The 23,971-nt window shown below is 37.9% G+C and overlaps 1 long non-coding RNA gene across 2 annotated transcripts in view; it reads right to left on the minus strand.

Moving 5' to 3' along the window:
* LOC143682930 (uncharacterized) overlaps nucleotides 1-23,971 on the minus strand; it is a 38,417-nt gene that overhangs the window by 6,882 nt on the left and 7,564 nt on the right. For both annotated transcript variants that reach the window (XR_013175370.1, XR_013175369.1), the window contains one exon: nucleotides 5,570-5,861. This is a non-coding gene — a long non-coding RNA (uncharacterized LOC143682930). The remainder of the gene's footprint in view (nucleotides 1-5,569; nucleotides 5,862-23,971) is intronic.

Here is a 23,971-nt window from a genome sequence, read left to right on the forward strand (position 1 = left end):
ATGCTGCCTGAGATGTGTCCCGTGGGATGCAGCAGTTGGTGAGTAGTTGAAAAGGGAATGCGGCTTCTTGAAGATAGAAAATTCCAGAAGGACATTTGATTGTAGAAATAAAGAATACAAAGGTACATTAAATTTAAAATTGTAAAGGGTTGAAGTGAAGCCCTCACTCTCCAAAATACCTTTTACAGAGAACTGAATGAGTAATTAGTATCTGAGCCACTAACCCCAAGCATTTTCATCTGTTTCCTATCAGTATCTGAAGACTATTGAATCTTTTCACCCAGGGCACTAGTCTCTGTGCTCAAATTCTTCCAGACACTCCAGGCACCCTCTAGGGTGCGGTGGTCAACTTGAGAGCCCCATCTCAGGCCGGGGCCCCTGTCTCTGCTTTCACCAAAGGGGCTTTGCATTAGTTTCAAATGCTAAAAGATGAAAGTTTTGTTGGAAGAAAGTTGCCTCTGCCTTAAAATAATAATAAAGTCAACTGTTATGAATAAATTTAGTGCTTGGCAAATGATCAGAGCTCGAGAAGTATCTGTTGGCCTGGAGTAGAGAATCATTGAATCACAATGCGTCTTCTGGACCAAACATTCTTTGGTTCTTATCTAAATCAGTAATATTCCAATAATATTATTGGAAATATTCATGTGTTTTTATAGAAGACAGAAATAAGACATTATTAATTTGGTTCAAGCTGGCAAATTGGGGAAACCAACCGCCGTTGACTGACCTGCATGTGGGGTTAAGGAAGTCTCTAACAGTGAGATCATATGAGCTGTCACCCAACCCAAGATGACTCATGGTTTCAGCCTTGGAGTTACTATTAGCACTTTAGAGGTTTTGTCAACGGGAAACTAGTGATCCTTGAAGTTCCCTTCACTCTGCGGGGCACAGGGGTGTTGTAAGGTCCAGGAAGCCAGCATGGCCAGGCACAGTCTCCAGCCATCATCTGACAGCCTCCCACCACCACTCTAAGCAGGAGAAATAGCTTTCTCAGAATGGTTAGATGACCCTGAGATGATGAGATACAAAACAGGTAGGAGGCCCTGTAGATGGCTTTTCTCCTCATAGAAGAAAGAATAACAAACAGCTGTCATTTATTGAGGCCTCCCTACAAGGCACTGTGTCTTGCCTCATTTGGTCTACCCTATCAAGGAATCACAATCACCCGAATCATTTTTACAGTGAAGAGATTAGTTTGCTTTAACTGCTCAAAGGGATGCCCATTTTCATTAGAAAAACTCCAGGGCTTTGTCAGGGCTCCGACGCACTAGAATCTAGCTCCGCTTATCTCTGACCTGCTCTTCCTCAACCCCCCTCTCCCCTCTATGGTCCTGCTCAGCCCTTCTTCCTGCCCCTTGCTGGTCTTCTCCCTGTACCTTGGGTCCTCATGCCCAGTCGGAGGCTTGCTGTCTTGCTAGTCCCCCACCCCCTCCATAATTGCACAGCTGGCTGTTTCTGGGAGCCCCGGTCTCAGCTCAACTGTCCCGTCCTTGTGACCTCTCCTGTCCTGCCCATCCCTTCCCCCTGAGTCATTCTCAATCTCATTACCCTGTTTTGTTGAATTCTTAAAATCTCATTCACCATTGTTTAAAACTTTTTCTTTGTTCACATGCTTGTTTGCCTCCTTCACTAAAGGTAAACTGTAAAAGGGTTTGCTCAAGACTTGGTGTCCGGGGCTACCATTCACAGCTGTTGAATGAATTAATGAGTGATGAATGCCAAGTATTCCTGCCGAATCACACAGCGAGTGTGTGATTGAGCCAGGCCCTGAAACCAGGAGCATCTGCCTCCATTCCTAGGGAAGTCAGCACAGGGAAAATGTGCAGCAAGGAGGCAGGCACTCAGGACAGGGTGGTGCCAAGTGTCATGAGCTTTTCCTGCTTCATGATTGAGCTTGGGCTACAGCTGCCCATGGTCTGAAGCAATGCAGCTCAAAGCGAGGGACCAGGCTCCCAGAAACACTGCTTCAGCCCACGGACAGTTATTCAGAGTGTGAATCTTGGGCTCTACCCCATACCCACTGCATCAGACTCTGGGGGTCCCTGCATTTGTAAGAAGGTCTTCCCAGGTTTGGCATGGGCTGTAGGCCCTGAGAACCAGAGGCTGAAAGAGCAATTTGCTCCTGGCTGTACCACCTTATTTCTTTACACAGCTGATGTGTACTTACTTACACATCACTCATTTGTATTTGCTAGTTTGACAGAGGCTGGTACCTATTTCTCAGGCCAATTCACATTTTTGGAGCAAGGGAGAGACAGCTCTCTCTAGGTTAGGATTTGGAGCCCTTTCACTTGTAAAGCTGTCTGTTTTGTAACCCTCAGCCTCTCAGCTTTTATAATCAGCAATAAATGAGTTTATGTCTCTATTCTGCAAATCGACATGGCACCCAGTCCTTTTAATATGGTGAATCTGGTTAGTGAAAGAGTAATTTCACAAGTCTTTAAAGGCCTAGATGAGCCTTTATATAAATTGTTTTTAAAGATACTTTTATTGGATTTGAGAGCATGTAGGAAGTGAATAAGTCAAATAAGAGACTTGGGCCATTTTTATTCCTTAATAGATCTAGTAGAAGGTGATGAATACAATAAATAAGCAACAGACATTTACTGCCTCTCAGCTTTGGAGACTAAGAAGTCCAAAATCCAGGCCAGCAGGGTAATGCTCCCTCTGAAACTTATGGGGGAGAATTCTTTATCGCCTCTTTTGGCTTCTGGTGTTTCGGCAACAATCCCTGGTATTCTCAGCTGCAGCCCTTTGGGCTCTATCTCAATGGTCATATGCTGTTCTCCCCTCTCTGCCTACATCCACATTTCCCTCTTCTTATAAAGGACACCAGTCCTATTAACCCATTTTTAACCCATCTGTAATGACTATTTCCAAATAAAGGCACATTCTTAGGTTCTGGGCATTAGGACTTCAACATATCTTTTAGGGGGATGCCATTCAAGTGATGGCGTGATGACTGTTTAAACCGTCTAAAACGAGCATCAAACAGGCTTGCTTTGTTAATTTTTTCTTGAAGTCTTTTTAGCTTCAACTTACTTAGTCTTGCATGAGTTACCTGCTCTGTCTTGTTAGTTTACAAACAGAAACTTAGCCAAGCCCAATCATCTGTGGACAATTGTGGCCGTCTTCTAGAATGTTCCAAATGATGGAGACCTTTCTATGAAGCTTAATGCTTAGCCCACAGAGTTGGGAAATCTTATATCTGAATTCCTGGCAGTAGACATCAATAACTTTCACTTTAAATGCATTTGAAACATTGATTTTTGCCTGACTTAAAACCAGAGGGGAAAGAGAAGTTTCACCTGAAACTTGGCCCAGATTACTCCTTTGTGGTTGATAAATCATGAACACACATCCAGCTCTGGTTAGTATTCAGAGCAAAAAAAAAAATCAGGAAAGAAAATTTTGTGCTTAATTTAGGTTTCAAAAAAGTTTAACAGTTCTTTGCAACAACCCATGTGTTACAGCTATCAGAACACACTCCTGGACACTTGCGTGACTAGTAACATTTCACATCAGAAAAACCAGACAGAAATCATAGCCTTATCCTCTAAATATACTTGAATTTTGTTAAGGGTTATGTTAGTCACTCTTTGAAAGTAGTGTTAGGAAATACAGTGCTCTAAAGTGGGCTTTGCTCTTAGGTACAGAGATTTTAATACCTCTCCTTGACTTAAGTTTTTGGAAGAGGAAGTTTTATGCCTCTGCCAAATCCCAACTCTGTCCCTTTCTGTGAGCCTGGCCTGGTGGTGTAGGATGAGCCCTTTAATCAATGCACCAATTAGGCGATTTGGGGTTACGAATAGGAGAACCCAAACAAAGCTTACAGAAATTCAAAGGTCTTTGCTGGTGCATATATCTGAAAATTCTGGAGGTAAATTGGGCTTTAGGCACACTCATTAGGACATAATCTCCATTTTTCCTGACATCTCTCAGCTCTGCTCTTCTTGTATTAGTTCTTAACACCAGCTTTCCTCATGAGAGCAAAATGTCTTCCAGCAGAACCCAGGGCAGCTTGCTCCCTAATTCATGCCATGAATTTGTCTCTTCATTATTAAGATATTTGAGTTGGGATTTCTATTACTTCCAGCTGCAAGTGTCATGATAATGGCAGAGATACAGAAAGCATGGGAAAGGGGGAGCCCAGACCTTTTTGGAAACACATGTCTTCTGTCACAGCCTAAGTAAATTCAAAGAATTCTTAGGTATCCCTTCCACTTTTCTCTTTTCTACCTTCTCAATTCTTTTTACCTTTATTCCTCCATGTCTCTTACGAGCTTAAAATTATGGGAAACTGGAAGACACATACAAGATGGCAAAAGAAATGGGGAAAGCTTCTGAAAGCCTTCTCTTTCAACTTTGTAATTTTGTGTTAAGTAATGGTGATTGTCCTGTCATTAAAATTACCATCAAGACTTCAAACTACGCTTATTACTCCTGCTGTTACCACTAATATAGCAGCAGCTAAAATGTTGGTGATCCATCCCATGCCATGTAGCTCAGCTTTGGAGAATTAGAGAGGGTGAAGGGCAATCACAGAGATGGCTAACAGTTTGAAATGGTTAATCATTTTAAAGGGACTGTCTTTATTTGACCTAAAAAACAGGGAGAAGAGGAGGAGGGTGGGAGGGATGAAGTGAGAGAGAGAGAGAGAGAGGGCTGACACAATAAATTACAGATATTTCCATCACCTCCACTAGTGATCACTTCCAGGTAAAGGATTCAATGGCCAGAAATCCTAAGTTCTAGGATCCAATCAGTGCTGAACCAGACGTGAGTTTTGGACAAGTCACTTGACTTCCTTGGATCGAACCTCGAATGAGCAGGTGAGATTACTAGCCCCATTGCAGAGAGCTCTCTGATGGTTCTAGGCTTAGTGTTATCTCTTACAGACAAGGTCAGATGGATCCCAGAAGCAGACTGGGTACTGTTCTCAGGTTAAATCAGTGGGGAGGGCTCTTTTAAGACCTAATTTCTAATTTCTCAAATTTTCATTCATTCCACATACTTAGGATGTGAGAGCTGCTTAAGCCTGTGGAAACCATTGAGGCCAGGGTTCATTAACCTTTTTGTAATGGATTCCTTGACATCTTGATGAAAACTATGGGTATTATCTTTTGAAAAATAAGCACACAGAAACTTTTGCATGAAAATTAGGGGTTCACTGATTTTCCGAAGCACAACTGTGAGCCCATATGGACATAAGTTAAATATTCCTGATGTCATTTGACCCCTTTGCGTTATCAACAATAAAGCTAATAACTAGAGAAGTAGAATGTCTCAACCAAAGTTGCATAACAACTCAGTGATGAAGCCACTGGTGGCCTGGGCAAACAGCCATCCAGTGCTCCACTACCTCAGCCCTGGGGCAGAGCCTTCTTACTTCTTAGGAAATGCAGCCTCCGTCCTTGGGAGACCAAGGGCAAATGTTGATGAATCTGGAAGTCAATCATAGTGACTCCATTTCACTTGCAAAGGTAACCCAGCTAATGATACATAATCTGACATCTTCTGAGAAGGGTTTTCCTCCCTGATTTGATAAAAGAGAGGAGCAACTTACTTGCTTTTCCTTCTTTTACATGCCATTAACCACATTTACATCGTCTGTGAGGACGTGATTCTTGGAGCCACCAACATCCTCCATGTGGATGGCTAAGACATGGTGAAGATGACAGGGAAGATGGAAAGAATGTGGGTCTTGGTGACATCATGGAGGGACTTCATCTCAATCCTGCTGAATGTCTGGTAATAACCATTTTTCTAGCTGCTGCCTCTCTAGATCGACAGTGATTGTCCAAGTATCAGTGCATGTTACTGTCTCCGCAGTCTCTTGCCAAATTTCATCTGCAATCCTGAAGATGAAAAAGGTAATAATGATTAGTTTTCCTGACCCTCTTCTATTTCTCAACTCCATGAATTTGGTTAAAATGACAGTATTTTAAAGCTACACGAATTATGACAAACAACCATGTTATTCAATGCAATTATTCAGTGAGACATTATTTGGTTTAAGCACTTTTTGCAAATGTTTAAAAATTATTTTTTCCACTTAAAACATAAAATTGTTTATAATGTCAAATATAGTGAGTATAGTTGTATAGTACAGTACACATTAAGTAACACATGTACAACGCATACAGTCAAATGGTATGAAAGGAAACACAGAAAAAAGTAAGACTTTCTCCTACTATTGTCTTTCACCTCCCCAATTCCCTCCCTTTGCTTCATTCACCCAACAGCATGTTGGAGATCATTCCTACATGTATTTCTTATGCTGCCTTATTTTTTTTAATGACTATATGGTAGTCCAATATATGGATGTACCCTAATTTCCTTAAGCAGTCTTAATGATGGACGTTTAGACATTTTCCAATCTTTGGATACTACAGCACTACTGCAAAAGGTATCTGTGTATACTTGTCATTTGGCACAAATTCAAGTATATCTATATGATAAATTCCTAGAAATGCAATTACTAATTCAAAGAGTACAGGCATTTTTAGTTTTCTTAATATTTCAGTGTGGAAAATATTGAACATATACAAAAACTAGTGAAATTACAAAATATAGAGAGTGTATTGATGCGCTCTATACCCATTTCTTGTTTCATATCTACTCCTTCACATCCCACAATTATTTTGAAGCACATCCTTCATATCATGTAATTTCACCTGCAAATTTGTATGAATATCTAAAAAATAAAAATTCTCTTTTAAAAAATAGCTACATTACAATGATCAAATGAGAAATTCTTTAATCCTATCAAACAATATCCAAGTGTCCCTGATTGTCTCATAACTCTCTGTAGGGTAGGTTAATTCAAATCCGGAATCATACAAGGGTGATGTGGTTGACACGCTTTTTAAGTCTCTCTCAGTCTGTAGGTTCCCCCTCCCTCCTCTTAAACTTTTGCACGTTTTTGTTAAACCTGGTGTTGTTGTCCTGTTAGATTGTGATTCTCTATATCATTCAACATGGTCAACCGTCTCCAGCATTGTTTTGTAAGCTGATAGTTAGATTAAAGTTTCACTTCTTGGCAAGAACATTCTAATTTGGTACTCAGTACTTGATACTCTGTACTTCCTATTGCATCACAGCAGGAGGCACAGACTTCATTGTTGTCTCTTTTTTGCTATATTGTAATATTCATCAATTGATCAATAACTGATATTGTCAGCCTGATCCATCTATTATAAATTGTTCACTGGCTTTCTAATGGCTTTAGCAGTAATAAATGATAATTGCCTAGATTAATTATTTCATTTGGGGTTGCAAAGTGGTACTACTCTAATTTTACCATTCTTTCTGTGTTTGTTAATTGAAATCTTCTATAAAAAAGAATGTTCCCTCTTGACTATTTAGTTACCCTGTGTGCTGGTTTGAAAGGAAATATGCCCCCTAGAAAAGCCATGTTTTAATCAAAATATCATTTCATAACAATAGAATAATCTCTATTCAATACTGTATGTTTGAAACTGTAATGAGATCATCTCCCTGGATGATGTGATTTAGTCAAGAATGGTTGTTAAACTGGATTAGGGGACGACATGTCTCCACCCATTTAGGTGGGTCTTGATTGGTTTATTGGAGTCCTATAAAACAGGAAATATTCTGGAGCATGAGAGAGTCAGGGAGAGCAACACTACGAAGCAGAGAGTACACCAGCCAGCGACCTTTGGAGATGAAGAAGGAAAATGCCTCCCGGGGAGCTTCATGAAACCGGAGGCCAGGAGAGAAAGCTAGCAGATGACGCCGTGTTCGCCATGTGCCCTTCCAGATGAGAGAGAAGCCCTGACTGTGTTCACCATGTGCCTTCTCACTTCAGAGAGAAACCCCAAACTTCATTGGCCTTCTTGAACCAAAGTATCTTTCCCTGGATGCCTTTGATTGGACATTTCTACAGACTTGTTTTAATTGGGACATTTTCTCGGCCTTAGAACTGTAAACTAGCAACTCATTAAATTCCCCTTGTTAAAAGCCATTCTGTTTCTGGCATATTGCATTCTGGCAGCTAGCAAACTAGAACAGATTTTGGTACCAGAGAGTGGGTGCTGCTGCTGCAGTTTGCAAATACCAAACATGTTGGAAGTGCTTTTTAAATGGATATGGGGGAGATTCTGGAACAGTTGTGAAAAGTTTAATAGAGAAGGCCTAAAATTCTTTGAAGAGACTGTTGGTAGAAATGTAGACTCTAAAGATACCTCTGACCAGGCTTTAGACAGAGAGGAGGCCCGTGTTATTAGAAACTGGAAGGTAGGCGACCCTTGTTTTAAAATGGCAGATAATCTGGCAAAATTGACTAGTGGCTTTGGCTGGAAGGCAGATTTTAAAAGCCATTAACTTGGATATTTAACAGAGGAGATTTCCAAATTAAACGTCAAAAGTGCAGCCTGCTTTCTCCTTGCAGCTTACAGTGAAATGTGACAGGAAAGAGATAAGCTGAAAACTGAACTCTTGGGTACAAAGAAACCAGGAATTGAAGTTCCAGAAAATTCTGGGCCTCCAGGAAGGGAGACCCCAGAGAATACTGCCCCACATGAGGTCTTGGCCAAATGTGGAACCAGTCAGCCATTTCAGAGAAAGTTAGGATCGGACATGGAGTTATCCAGGAAGGATTTGTGGAAACTCCTTATGTCTGATGGGCACAATCCAACACTACTGCATAGAAAGCCGACGAGAGTGCTGTGGGACCTGTGTAAACAGAGCCGCTGCCTGTCTGGACTGAGGGGCTCAGAGAAGGGACACATTGGAGGAAAAGTAACTTCAGAGGCAAAACCATGGAGGCTGAGGTCTGAAGTCAAGAAGCCTTGGGCCAGGAGAGTGGACCCACCCAAGCCCGTGGAGAGGGTGAGTTTGCCCCAAAGGCAGAGGCTGGGCCTTCCACCTCATTGCAGTGGAAGAGTCATGCTGCCTCAGGCCTTAGAGAGGGTGAAGCACATTCCCTGGGGTTTGGGGAGAGCCTGGCTGCCACCACATGGAGGGGTTGAACGTGTGCCCCGGAGATGGCAGAGAGCCCGGGTGCAGCCCCCATGCTTGGAGAGGGTGGAGCCAAGAAAAAGGTGGTTTCCCCAATGTCCCCTAAGGCTGCATTCAGAGAGAGGCAGGCCTCTGCGTAGGTCCTTGGAAAGGGTGGGACTGCCACTTTCTAAAGCCCTGAGGATAAATGATTCTCAGACTTTGAAATCTAATGGACTTTGCCCTGCAGGTTTTCAAAACTGTATGGGTCCGGTGACCCCTGTGTTCCTTCCTCCCTATGGAAATGTGTATATGTATCCTATGAATCTTCCTCCTTTGTATGTTGGCAGCAAATAGCTTATGAGTTTTCAAAGGTCCTGGGCAAATGGAGAGAATTTTGCCTTAGGACAGATCATGCCTGTAACTGACTTGATGAGATTTTATACTGTCTCTTATTTTATACTTCATTGTATTACTACTGAAAGGTTTAAAGTTTCTGATATTGTTATGAAATTAATGTATTTTGTATATGGGAAAAATATGTCTTTTTTAGGGGCCAGAGGGTGGAATGTGCTGGTTTGAAAGGAAGTATGCCCCCTAGAAAAGCCATGCTTTAATCAAAATATCATTTCATAAAGGTAGAATAATCTCTATTCAATACTGTATGTTTGAAACTGTAATCAGATCATATCCCTGGATGATGTGATTTGGTCAAGAGTGATTGTTAAACTGGATTAGGGGACAACATGTCTCCACCCATTTGGGTGGGTCTTGATTGGCGGAGTCCTATAAAAGAGGAAATCTTTTGGAGAATGAGAGAGTCAGAGAGAGCAACACTATGAAGCAGAGAGTCCGCCAGCCAATGACCTTTGGGAAGCACAGATGTTTGATTCTTTCCCATTCTTTGCCAGTTATTAGGATAAAGAGGGGGGCAGCAGTTCTCTAATATTGGTAATAACCTTAATATGTATGTGCTCCCATAGCACACAGACTGTGATCTAAATACTATTTTGCTCTTAAAGAAATTCAGGTCTGGGGCAGAAAATGTATAAGATGAGTCTAGAACAACATGTTGTCAATACCAAAAAGCATGAAAGCTTTCTAAGACTACTGGGGATGTATTAAAGGGATTCAGGAGCCAACCTGAAGAAAATCCTGTTGGGCAAAGATCAAAAAATAACAACTGCAGTACACAGAAATACAAAATATGTTAAAATCTATAAGAGTTCATAAATAAACTCCCTCCCACCCTCAGAAAACAACTTCATTTGTTACCTTTGGAGTTTAAAATTTCCATAAATAGATTAACAAACTTCCCAAGTAAGATAAAGTCATAATCATCATAAATCCCAGCAAAAGTCAAGTAAGTAAATGAAATTTTATAGAGAAGACAAAGCAATATAGAGACTGAATTAAGCAGAATTTTGCATTTTCTCAGAAGCTCAGTTGATTGATGTATGTCTATATTTATTTCTAATCTTGTAAAAACTGGACATTTCAGGCTGTGATATGAATATAGAAAGTGGCAAATCTTGGGAGAATGACATTTCAACAAATGGACTAATATAATGTAATTGGTAACTGGTTACATGCTATCAGGCTGTGATATGAATATAGAAAGTGGCAAATCTTGGGAGAATGACATTTCAACAAATGGACTAATATAATGTAATTGGTAACTGGTTACATGCTATCATAATCGAGCCTTGGTAGATTCCTGAGTTGTTAAAATCCTTTTGCATTAGTAGTATATTTTCAAATGCTTTTTCAGGCTGAGGGGGGAGTTAAGATTATCTTTAAATCTGTCTAAAAGTGGAAAGGACTGCCTCATAAAGGGTTGAGATAATTGAAATTGTTTATGCAGAATCTTAACTTCTCTAGGGGCTATGATGGAAGGAACTAACAATTGATGGGAAAACGTTCTATTATCTCTAAATTTCCTCCCAACTCTAAATCTGTGATTCTCTATGGAAGAATTTAATGACCATAAGAATATTTGTGTTCCCGCTGCTAATTGTGAAATCTTCAATATACCTCACATAATAACAAGATAGATTTTTATCACTTTTGAATAGTTTAATAGAATTTTATCTCCTAGGTGTTTAAATGTGAAGGACAAAAATATCTCTTGAGACTTCTCCTCTGAGAGAGAAGTATGATACATTTAGGAAGATCATCTTTTCCTTTCTTCCAAATAAGTTGGCTATTGATTATGAAAGTATTCTAATCTTCTGTTGGAAAGAGACCTCAGACCTAAAGGTTTATTTTATGCAAAGAAACTACAGAGAAAATGCATTAACACTTTTGATCCCAGCAAATGATGGCTAGTGGAAAGAAGAGTTGATAGTGAAGAAAAAGAGAAGCAAGTAGAGCTGTTTGTCCTTAAGACACTTGTAGAGGGTTCTACAGAGTGAGTGACCTGCAATGAAGGAGGGCCTAAACTCTCCAGGGTTAAATATTTCTCTGCAGATGATGCTTCACAATGACTACAGGGGGATGTTATAGAGGGCTTTCAAGTGAGTAAAAGAAATTACTGGATAGTCTCTCCAGGAAATGCTGGAGCCTCTGTGGATTAGTCTAATCCTACAGGGTTGTGTGGCTTTGTGTTCGACTAGGCTATTGCACGACTCTGTAGAGAGAGAAATTAACTTGTACAGAACTGCAGAGGGTAGTTCTGCACGTTTCCCGTATATGCCTATGCAAATGATTCCTGGTCAAGGTGATGCAAGTGAAGTTTCTCAAAGAATATAAATCTCCATGATTCAAAACTTTATCATTTGTAACATCTTACGGATGTCCTCATTAATTAATGAGTGAAATAATATCTTAAGCATGTGCTTGTTTTAAGATATTATTGTGAGAGTCATAATTATATCTCTTAAAATTTATATATTAACAAGATGAGACCCCATTCTTAAATGGCAATTCCTAAACTTATATAAAAGAGGAATATTTCATGATCTCATTATTCCTCACTTCCCAGAGTCACTATCCTTGATTTAGGGTACTCATCTGACATGTTTATTTAGTTTATGGATCAACTAATACTTAAAAAGCTGGTGGCTGGTGAATAAGAACCCTGAGACTCAGATGTCCCTAGTCTTAGATCCAGGTGATGGTCTTAGATACAACTGAGGACGCAACCACTTGTCCTCAGTAGCCCCTTCAGCATCATAAAGGGCTTGAATAAATACTCTCTAATGTCCCTTCCAAACTTTAGAATGTTCTGATTCTATGGCTTATACTCTTAGAGGGTGAGAATGTAGAAACAAAATATTCCCCCTTGTCTAGAAAAAAGACTTTTTTCCCCTAGAAGCAATTTTATTGAGGTGCAATTCACATAATATAAAGTAGTCATTTTTTTAAATTTAATTTATTTTCTATTATCAAACTAAAACAACATACAAACATGAACATTCTTAACATACAAACATTCCATGTATGGTGTACAATGAATGGCTCACAATATCATCACATAGTAGTATATTCATCACCATGATCATTTTTTAGAACATTTGCATCACTCCAGAAAAAGAAATAAAAAGAAAAAATAAAAAACCCACACTAGATGTTCTTTAGGGTTGGCAGGAATGTTTTTATTGGGGTTTGGCAAACCATGATAAAACAGCAATATCTAGCTGAAGCATGCATGAGAGTGGCCTCCAGAGTAGGCTTGAATCTATTTGAACTCTCAGCCACTAACACCTTAATTGTTATAATCCCTTTCCCAGTTTTGGTCAGGAAAGCAATGTCAGTACTACGTCAGGACCAAGCTCATGCCTGGGCATTTCAGCTGCTTTAGAAGAAAGATATTTTAATGAAATATCCATACATTGATGGGCATATCCACATATCTGTGCTCTTCCAGGTAAGACCAGGTTTCAGAAGATTTTTTCCTCTCTTCTATTCTCCCATTATTTTACACAGCTGCTTCTTGCCATGTCAATATGTCACTAACTCCCTTTGTGTGCAATCATCTCCATGTGGAAATGCAAGGCTAAGTGTGCATCAGCCTCTCCAGGGTGCCTTGTGTCTCACTCCATTACAGAGGGGTCACCACGGACAGGATTATCTGCAAGCTAAGTTTGGCATTTCCTTCCTTTCCTGTGTTGATCATAATTTGATTCCAATTTCCTTGGGAGTCTCTTGACTTTACAATTTGTCAGTAGTTCTAATCCTATTTTCACATAATTTAGAGCTATAGTGATGCTAATGATGTCTTTGATAATAAGCTGGGGATTGTCAGAGAGCTTTTAAAAAGTATATTCTAATAGTGAAGAAAAAACTTAAACAAACAAACAAACAAAAACAAAACCCAAACACCGCAGGAACATAGGAAAAGGGTGGCATCTAAACAAAGTAATTTACACAAGGCTTGGGGGTTGACAGGCGTGAAGCACCAGACAGGACACTCAGTGAAATGTGAATTTCAGATAAACAATGAAAAAGCATGGAATGTGATATATACTTAAACTAAAAATTAATTCTTTGTTTATCTGAAACTCAATTTTTCACAGCATGTCTTGTTTTCATGTTTCCTAAATCTGGCAATCCTAATAAGTTATTAAAAGCTGAGTTTTCTGTTTGGGAACATCTGCCTGAGATAAACTGAGGTTCTAGTGTGTGTCTGGGCCTTTTTTAGTTCATCAAATGTTAAACAGAAAAGCACACATTGATAAGGGGAAGAGGTTGAAACTTCCCCCATCACTTTCATGTGAGAAAATTTCATGGGAAAACTGTAGATATCATCATGCTAAACTTTTAGTGTCCATGGATATTTGGTCCTGGAAAAAAAAAACAAAACCACAGTTGGCAACTCCCTGAGAAGTTGCAGCTCTGGTATGTTTCAGTCCAAGAATTTTAAAAGGTCATAGAAATTGTAGTATTTGAGGGGTTCTGGAGACTTGATGAATGATGAAGAAATACAGATATTTTCAGGAAGGACTTTGGTTTTAAAGCACTCAGCCCCGAGGATAAAGCTGTGCAATGGTAGGTGCTGATTCTCCAGCCACTCTGCAAAGACCTCCGAATAACCCAGTATCAAAGCCCTCCATAAGGCCTCCAGATGCATGCGTGTTCACTGACACGCCATACACCTCGTCCTTGACCTTTCTGTAACTCAGAGGTTAGGATTTAAGGGATGATTACGATTACTGAATCATGATACAGATATTCCTCCTTACTTTCTGGCATTTTCGATAGACAGAGGGGAATATCTGAAATCTCTGACTCTAATCCAGTTGCCTTGATCTCTGATAATGTTTGTATAGCCTTTATCTTGTGCCCTTATGATTGTAAAGCCTTGTGACTAACCCTCGCTTGTGCCCAGTTATCCAGTTTTTCGACTCTAAAATCTTGTGATCACTAAAGACAACCCCCAGTGTTTATTAAGGAAGGGTGCTAGGTCAGTCCAAGTCCAGAGTTATCTTGATATCTGGAGCAAGATGTAACCAAAGTGGGCCCACCCGACCTGTGCGGTAGCTTAGACTTGAACCTGTAAGCCACCCATACCTCATTATAATATTAAAAATCATACCCATTGTCATATGAAGGAAGCCATTTTTTACTACATCCTGTAATCAATCTGCACATGCTCAATAATTAGATCACCTCTAATTACATCATCTAGAACTATTGTATTCATTATCTTAAAACCTGCCCATCTTTTGATACTGTAAAACTGTCACTATTGCTGCAGTTCAGGGAGATGGATTTTTGGCTGATAGGCCATCTGATTGCCTGCTTTGCATCTAGCAATAAACTCTATCTCTCTTTGAAACCCTGAGGTCTCAGGAATTGGTCATTGAGCGCATCAGGCACAAAATCTACCACCTTTGTCTGTTGACAACTTGGCGACCCCTAGATGGACGGAGATCCCTAAGGAGTCCAGCTGGAACCCCAGCAGGGCAGGCAAACGTGGAAACCAAGCCTTGTGTTCTGCTGCCACACCAACTCTTTCGGTGCATTAAAAATCTTTCAGGAGAGAAGCCGTTTCCAGTGGCAAGTCTGAACATCTGACTGGGTGAGTAGGTCATCAGTGTAAAAGTGGATCAGGATGCTAGTAAAGGGGGCTCTGCATCCAGGATGATCCCCCTAGCTCTGACCTCTACACCTTTCTGTTTTCTGGGTACCACTCTGTACAGGGTTTGAGGCCCTGACCCGTGTTTGTCTGTAGAGGGTTTAAAACCTTGCCCTGAATTTGTCTATTGCGTATACTCCTGGAAAATAAGTCATCCAACAATTAATCACTATCTAATGAAATTAAGGATGTCTTTTTAACTGTTAACTGGTGTGTTACCTAGGTACAGTAAGTGTTTACTGCTTGTTTAATTGTTAATTGGTGTGTTTGGTGTGGTTATTAATGGGTGTGTTACTGAAATATAAAGTGTTAAGTGCCTTTAAATTTGTTGGTCGGTGTCTTACTGTATTTGCATTAGTCATGTGTTCCTAATCGGTTACTGATTACGGAAATTCACTAAAATGGGAACCTTTGGACTATAGTGAAATTGAAAAGATTTTTGTTATGAGCTATGAGGAGAAGCTTTCTTTCGATAACACAACCTAGCCTCGACATGATTTAGAATCAGGGGAGAAATGGTCTGAGAATGGTTCTATAATCGCTCTGCGAAAGGGCAGAAATGGGATAAGATAATGTACATTCAGTTCTTTACTGTCCTGCACTGGAGTATTTCTGTATTTATGTTCCTTGTGACTTTCTATTTTGTGTCTATCTGCCTGTTCAATGTATATTCTCATACTTCCGGATGGTAATAGCAAATTAACAAAAAATTCTTGAAGAGTTCTATTCGAATTACTTAAAAATGAACAAGCGGTCTATATATGTCTTACTCCTGGAACCCAGAAGTAAAACCCCTCTGGGCAGCAGGGTTCAGAGTCGAGTTTTTGCAATTACTGTCAGCAAACGTGGACATTAGAAAGAAGCAGCCCCTCACATTTCCCTAAGGCAGCAAAAGGTTGCCAGAGGGCTGCCTCTGGGAAAGGCCAAGCCCTTTTCCAATCGTCTGGGTCACAGCTTTAAGTGAAATATGTCTAATAATTGGAAATAGTTAAAAGAAGGGCATAGGTTAATTCCATTGCCTAAAAGTTTTGTTAAAATATTTTTTCCAGTGATAGCTTTGCAATGGTAACCACAGTAAACAGATCATTAAATTATTAAAACATGAATAAACTTAGGGTAGGAGTAACTGAATAAAATCTGATTTTCAAATTTCAGTAAGTAAAATGAAAGGTCTTTGAGAGATATGGAAAAGTTTTTCTAGATTTAGGATTGGGACAAATTAAACACTTGCAACATATATTCCAGAACTTGATAGTTCATGTACTTTTAGAACTGTTTGTAATCTTAGGATATTAAGTAGCAAATAGATTTTTTTTAACTTTAATAAAAGGAATTTTATGATGATTTTTGAATTAAAAATGCAATTTTATTCTGCTTGAGTATGTTCTAAATTTATACAAGCTTACTAATAAGCTTCGTATTATAAATACAATCTCAAAATTATGTTAATATAATAAAATGAAAATATGCTGATGCTCCAAATATATCCTGTTTAAGAAATCAGTTAAGTTTAGTAAGAAATATAAATGAGATTTTTTTTAACTTGATTAACTGGATTTCAAAGAATCTGGCTTTTTAATTACTTTGTCATTTGTTACCCGAGTATGTGGAAGAATTTTGAATTTGTAGTAGCTTTGTTAATGTCAATCAGTCTATTTTTGTTAGTAAGTGCTATCATGAATGTGGACGACATAATTCTTAGCTGCAAAGAGTTCATATTCTAGTTAGAATATATGCATGTACTAGGGCATAGAATATGACAGCAGAAATAAAGGAATGAAAATGCTGGAAGAATTTTTAAATCAGATAAATAAAAAGTGACCTTGGATGACCTCAAGGAGAGATGACATTTGTAAGACTTTTAAATAAGAAAGTGGCATTTCAATAAATAGAGCTATGAACTAGTTTTTTTAAGCTATAATTTAATTTTGTGAACTAACATATTCCTGGTATTATTTATCACTTGGGAATTATGTTGAGAAAAAATTGAGGTTTTTTTCTGGATATAAATCCCTTAGTTATTGAAAAGCTGATTTTATTTCAAACTTGGGCTCTTCTGACCTTAGTGCTGGATAGGACTGAGAAATTTTAGGCATGTTGTAAAGTAATCATTTGTGTGTTGTGAGTAATGCTGGCTGTGTTCCAAACCAAAGCATAAATTTTTCCCTTCTTCCATTATGTTATAGTATCTCTGTCTCTTCCCCCTTTCATGAATACTGTTATTGGAAGGAAGTATGCATGTTCAAAGAGCTTTGTGAATTTATCAAATTTATTCCTGCTTATATGCAGTCTGGATAAATAAAACTATAGGTGGGATGGATATTATTTTCCATAGTAAGATGACCCTATTTTCTAATTAAAGTGAATTTTGTTTGTATCTGCCTACAAGTCCTGAATGGATATGGAAAATTGTTAAAGGGTTAAGAAAGTAAATTTTGTTTGTTGTTAACAAGCCCTGAATAAATATGGAAAGTTGTAGAAGGTTCATAAAAGTGAATTTTGTCTGTCAAAGTCAATGCTAACCAAAATTGATAAGCCTGTTTCTTTTTCTCAAAGGGTTTTTGTCAAACCATGTATTCATACAAAACTAAAGTATGGCTTGCTCTGTTAAAATAATGTAAATTGTTAGTCTGTTCTTAAAGAAAAGTTATAAAAACATTTTCTTAGCCATCTGAGTACTCTGTCTAGAACATAAAAATTTTATATGAGAATAATTCCTCATTAATGTTTATGTTGACTTTATCATCTTTTATTTCAGAAGACAGACCTTCTTTTAAAGGAAGACTCTTACCAAGGATTTATTATTTTACCTCGTAAAAGTGAGATGCCAAAATAGTTTAACATATTACACAGGAAGTGTTTAGGAGGTATTTCAGTGGTTAAAAGGAATTTTCTGTCCTTTTTAAGCTAAATTTGTATGGGTGAAATGAATTCATATATATATATGAATGTATATTCATATACAATCTCTAAATGGAGATTGTTTAAAATTCCTAAAGATGACAATATTCTCACTGTCCATGCTATATTCTGATACTGATATACTAAACAACAGTATGATTTTGTTGTCATGATTTTAGTTATTAGAAAAAACTACAGATCATGGAAACAGCCAGATTTACTTGCCAGTTATACTGCTTTGCTCTAATGCTTCTCTAAAAATATTAGTTACAGGTCAGAGCTTCATCTGCAACAAGGAGAAACTTTTAAAAAGAGGCAGGACAAATATATAATTATGCTTTACCTGTTAATTAACATGACTTTGATAAACAGGACAAAACCTCTACTGTGGTTTGTCAATATAAGACACTTGTCAGATGTTTTTATTTTTGAAAGTAGCTTCATTTAAAAATGCTTATAAGAAAATTAGGGCTTAGATTGTAAGCTCTTGCAGCAGTCACATTTACTCTTGAGCTTTAACTGTTATTTCTAAATTCTGAGATGCTTTGATTTTTTTGTATAATCTAGTACAGTCCTGGAACTGTAACAGTATCTGAGTGACACCCAAGAATCAAAGTTAGTTCTTCAGCTCTGAAAGTCAGAAAAAAATCACAGAAATTTAGAATAAGGATTTCAAAAATTTTGTAGTTATCTAACAGAATAATATCAAGTCTGATGAATCTAATAATGAAAAATCAGGGCATGCATTTTGTATGTCTTTTTTGTTGTTTGCATAATTTTCCTTGTAATTTTATTATATTTCACAAAATATGCATTAAAAGACTATGATATATGAAAAGATCAAAGGCGCATTAATTTTAATGCCATTTAAAACATATGAGATAATTCCTACAATGGCATTGAAATCTTTATCACTTCAGTCCTTCCATAAATCATAACTACACATACATCAGGCACTTTGCTAGACACTAGGATAAAGTGATGAATTAGACAGACATAGTTTATTGTTCCTTCCCTCTCAGAGTACATTCAAGTGAAGAAGGCAGAGAATTAAATCACAACAAACTGCATTAAAAAAATCATGATAGTGGTAAATAAAAGGTGATATACGAACACATTGAAAGGGCCTACACTAGTCAAGGATTCTGAGAAATATTCCCAGGGGAAGTTGCACCAGGAGTGTTAGTATACTAGTCTGAAATTCTGAGAAAAGGTCAGAGCTGGAGATAGAAATGCGGGGCCGCCATTTGGAGATGACAATTTAGGGCTTAGGAAGGGAGGAGATTGCCTAAATCAGATGAACCTGCAAAGAGATAGAAATGGAGTAGTCAAAAAGGTACGAGGAATCAATAAGATTGTGGACTGTCTTAAGCCAAAGGAAGAATGTTTGGCAAAGCAGAAACTGATAATGAACGTCGAGTGCTGCTGAGAGATCAAACAAGAGCTGGAAAACGTTCACTGAGTCCAATGTGAAAGCCACTGTTTGTGGTGAGAGATGTTCCTGGGATCTGGTAGACGGTGGGTGATGGTGGGATAGTGTTTCAGAAGCCAAGTTACAGGAGTAAAAAAAAAGAATACAATGGTTATAAACAACTCTTTCCAGAAGTTTCACTGTGGAATAGAGGAAAATAGGCCAGCATCTGAAGGCAAACATGGGGTAAATGAACTTTTATTTTATTTTTAAGATGAGAGAGCAAATATAAATGCTGATTGTGAGGATGTGATAAAAAGTAAGAATTTGGAGATAATGAAGACAAAGGGGGATAATTGATGGCAGTGTCCAAGAAGGCAAATGAGATGAAATCCCTAGGCAACTTGACACCTACCCTACTTGTGACGACAAATGCCTGCTTCTCCACCAGACTGAAAGCTCCGTGAGGATAGTGATCACATTCATGGGTTCTCCTCTCTCTACCAAGTATCTACCCTAGTGCCAGAACTTCAAGATGTTCATTATATACATGAAGATATCTGGGAGCCCATGGAGGCTATTTGTCTTTGACGAGAGCAGGTCCAAATAGAGGAAACATGATAGAAGACCATAAGGAGGAATGAAAAAACGTGAGGAATTTTTTAGTTGATAACTTTTACTTTTTCAGTAAAATGAATAAAAAAGAATGGGGAAGGAGACTTCCAGTTTCCTTTAAAATATGTAAAGAGCTTGGAAATCATTGCTCCTGTCTACACAACAAGAAAAAAAAAGCTGAACAAACTGAAAATCAACAACTCTTCTTAGATCCCTCAGAAAATTGAGGTGACATGGTGACCTGCCTCCCCCAAAACTGGAGAAACAGGTAAATACAGAGAATCACAGCTTACCATGGCTTCCACCTTAGGAAATTAAAGAAAGAAAAGCAATATCCTAATGCAAGCAAAAGAAAAGAAATAACAAAAATTGCAACAAAAAAAATCAGTGCAATTGACAATAGGAAATCAATAGAGTAAAATCAGTGAAGCCAAAAAGCTTGAAAAGTTCAATTAAAGTGATAAAACTCTAGCCAGGCAAAACTAGAGAACAAGAGAAAAAAACACAAATTACTAATATCAGAGACCATCATTAGTGGTCCCATGGACACTAATAAGACAATAAAGGAATATTATGAGCAACTCCAAATTGACAGATTTGATAATTTAGAAATGGACCCTGTATTAGTTAGTAAGCTGCCAGAGTGTGATATACCAGAACTGGAACAGCTTTATAAAAGGGGAATTTAATAAGTTACAAGTTTATAGTTCTAAGCCTGTGGAAATGTCCAAATTAAGGCGTCCAGGGAAAGATACCTTAATTCAAGAAAGGCCAATGCGTATGAACACCTCTGTCAGCTGGAAAGGCAGGCTGAGCCCTTGGTGGTCCCTTGCTCCTGGGCTCCATTGCTTTCAGCCTCTGTTCCTGCAGGGGTTCCTCACTTTGCTTCTGCAGGGCTGGCTTTCATCTCTTGGCTTCCCTTGGCTCTCTTCAGGTTCTGGCTTGCTTAACATCTCATGGTGATATCTGCTGGGCTTCAAGCATCTCCAAATGTCTTTGTCTCTGTTCTTCAGACAGACTTGCATCTATGTCAGCTCTGCTCTGAAGTTTCTGTCCTCTCTGTTATTTTTTCGTTTCTGTTCTTTTTGACTCCCTCCAAAATGTTTCCTCTTTTAAAGGATGACAGCAAACTAATCGAGACCTACCTGGGATGGGTGGAGTCACATCTCCATTGAATCAAAGGTCACACCCACATCTCTGTTTCAACCCTACAGTACTGAATGAGGATTAAAAGAAAAGCTGCTGCCACAAAATTGGATCAGGATTAAAACATGGCTTTTCTGGGGTGTATACTATCTTTTAGTATAGATAATTTTATTATAGATAGTATTTTATTATAGATAATCAACTCAAAGAAATTGAATCAGCAATTAAGACCCTCCCAAAAAAGGAAGTACCAAGTCCAAGTGATTTCACTGGTGAATTTTATCAAACATTTCAGGAAAGACATTATACCAGTTCTCTACAATCTCTTTCAGAAGATAGAAGCAGAGGGAACACTTCCTAATTCATTCCATGAGATTAGCATTACCTCAATACCAAAACTAGATAAAGACATTTCAAGAAAGGAAAACTACAGACTAATATCTTACATGAACACTGATTCAAAAATCCTCAAAAAAATAGCAAATTGAATCCAATGGTGTATATATCCAATGATATATATTTATACATGAGGACCAAGTGGGATTTATTCCAAATATATGAGATGGGTTTAATATTTTAAAAACAATTAATAGGCATGTTATGAATTGGCTAAAGAAGAAAAATCATATGATCATGTTAATAGCTAAGAAAAAGCATTTGACAAATTCTAATGTCCATTCATGATAAAACTCTCAAAAAACTAGGAATAGATAAGAACATCCTCAGCTTGATAAAAATCATCTATTAAAAATACCTACAGCTAAATATGTAAAGTTGAGAAACTAGATGCTTTCCCCCTAAGATCAGAAACAAATCAAAGATGTACCCTATCATCACTCCTTTTCCATATCATGCTGAAATGTCTAGCTAATGTAATAAAACAAGAAAAGGAAATAAAAATTATACAACTTGAGAAGGAAGAAAGAAAAATGTCTTTTTTTTTAGAAATGACATGATTGTCTATGCAGAAAATCCCAAGGAATCACCATAAAACCTCCTGGAACTAATAAGTGATGATAGCAAATTTTCAGGATACAATGTTAATATAAAAAATCAATTTGCTTCCCTATATTCCAGGTATATTAATCAGGGTTCAGCAGAGAAACAGAACCAACAATATATTTATATATTTTTATTTATGTATATTATATATATATAAATATTAGATTTCTTATAGGAATTATCTTATGCAACCTTGGGAATAGGCAAGTTTGAATTTTGTAGGGCAGGCCACAAATTGCGAACTCCAATGAAGGTTCAATGAATTTCCCAGTAGACACTGACTGACTGAAGTGGAAATAGAAATTCTTCTTTCTGATTGTTGAAATAATTAGGTCTCCCTTTAAGGCCTTCAGCTGATTGGATGAGACTTCTCTCATTCCTGAATGCAATGACCTTTGTTGACTGTAGATGTAATAAGCCATAGATGTAACCAACTGACTAATGATTTCAATTCATGAAATATCCTCACAGTAACAATCAAGCCAGTGCTTGCTTAGGCAAATAAGTGGATACCGTAACTTAGCCAAGTTGACATATGAACTTAACCATCACACCAGCAATGAAGTATTGACAATTAAAATAAAAAGCATAACACTATTTATGTTAGCACCAAAAAATTGAAGTAGGTATAAATCTAACAAAATATATATAAGATCTATATAAGGAAAATTACAAAACTTTGAGGAAAGAAATCAGTGAAGATCTGGATAAATGGAGGGATATTCCATGTTCATGGATAGATGACATAATATTGTTAAGATATCAATTCTTCCTAGCATCATCTATAGAATCAATGCCACCCCAATAAAAATCTCAGCCAGTTTTATGGGTATCAATAAATCGATTCTAAAGTTTACATGGAAACACAAAACACACAGCATAGCTAACACAGTACTGAAGAAGAAGAACAAGTTGTATCAGAGAAGACTAACACTTTTGGCTTCATTACTTACTAGAAAGAACAATAATCAAGACAATGTGGTACTGGTTAAATAATAAACACATAGATCAATTGAATAGGGAACCCAGAAAGAAAACTATACACATATAGCCAACTGTCGTGACAAAGGAGCAAAGGCAATTCAATGGAAAAAGGATAGACTTTTCAACAAATTGTGTTGTAGCAACTAGACATCTACATACAAAAAATGAGTCTAGACACAGACCTTACTTTAATCAGAAAAATTAACTCAAAATGGATCATAGACCTAAACACAAAATATAAAGCTATACAACTTCTAGAAGATAACATAGGAAAAAATCTGTGTGACCTGGGGTTTGGTGATGAATTTTTATACACCGAAAACATGACTCATGAAAGATACAACTGATAAGTTGGACTTCATAAAAATTAAAACCTCTGCTCTGTGAAAGACAGTTAAGAGAATGAAAATACAAAGCAAAGAATGAGAAAATATTTGCAAACCCTCTATCTCATAAATAACTCGTATTCAAAATATATGAAGAACACTTACAACTTAGCCATAAGAAAGCAACTCAATTTAAAAATGGCCAAAAGAACTGAATATACACCTCACCAAAGAAAATACATAGGTGGCAATTAAGCATGTGAGAAACTACTCAGCATCACTTATCATAGGGAGTTGCAAATTAAAACAATGAGATACCACTTCACACCTATTAGAATGGCTAAAATCCAAAGCACTGATATCACCAAATGTTGACAAGGGTGCCGAGCAACAGAAACTCTCATTCACTGCTGGTGGAAATCGAAGATGGTATTGTCACTGTAGAACACATTATGGCAGTTTCTTGCAAATCTAAACATTGTCTTACCATATGACCCAGCAATCAAGCTCCTAGGTATTTACATACATGAGCTGAAAACTTAT

This window comes from Tamandua tetradactyla, chromosome 5 (assembly GCF_023851605.1).
Source record: "Tamandua tetradactyla isolate mTamTet1 chromosome 5, mTamTet1.pri, whole genome shotgun sequence".
Taxonomy (NCBI): domain Eukaryota; kingdom Metazoa; phylum Chordata; class Mammalia; order Pilosa; family Myrmecophagidae; genus Tamandua; species Tamandua tetradactyla.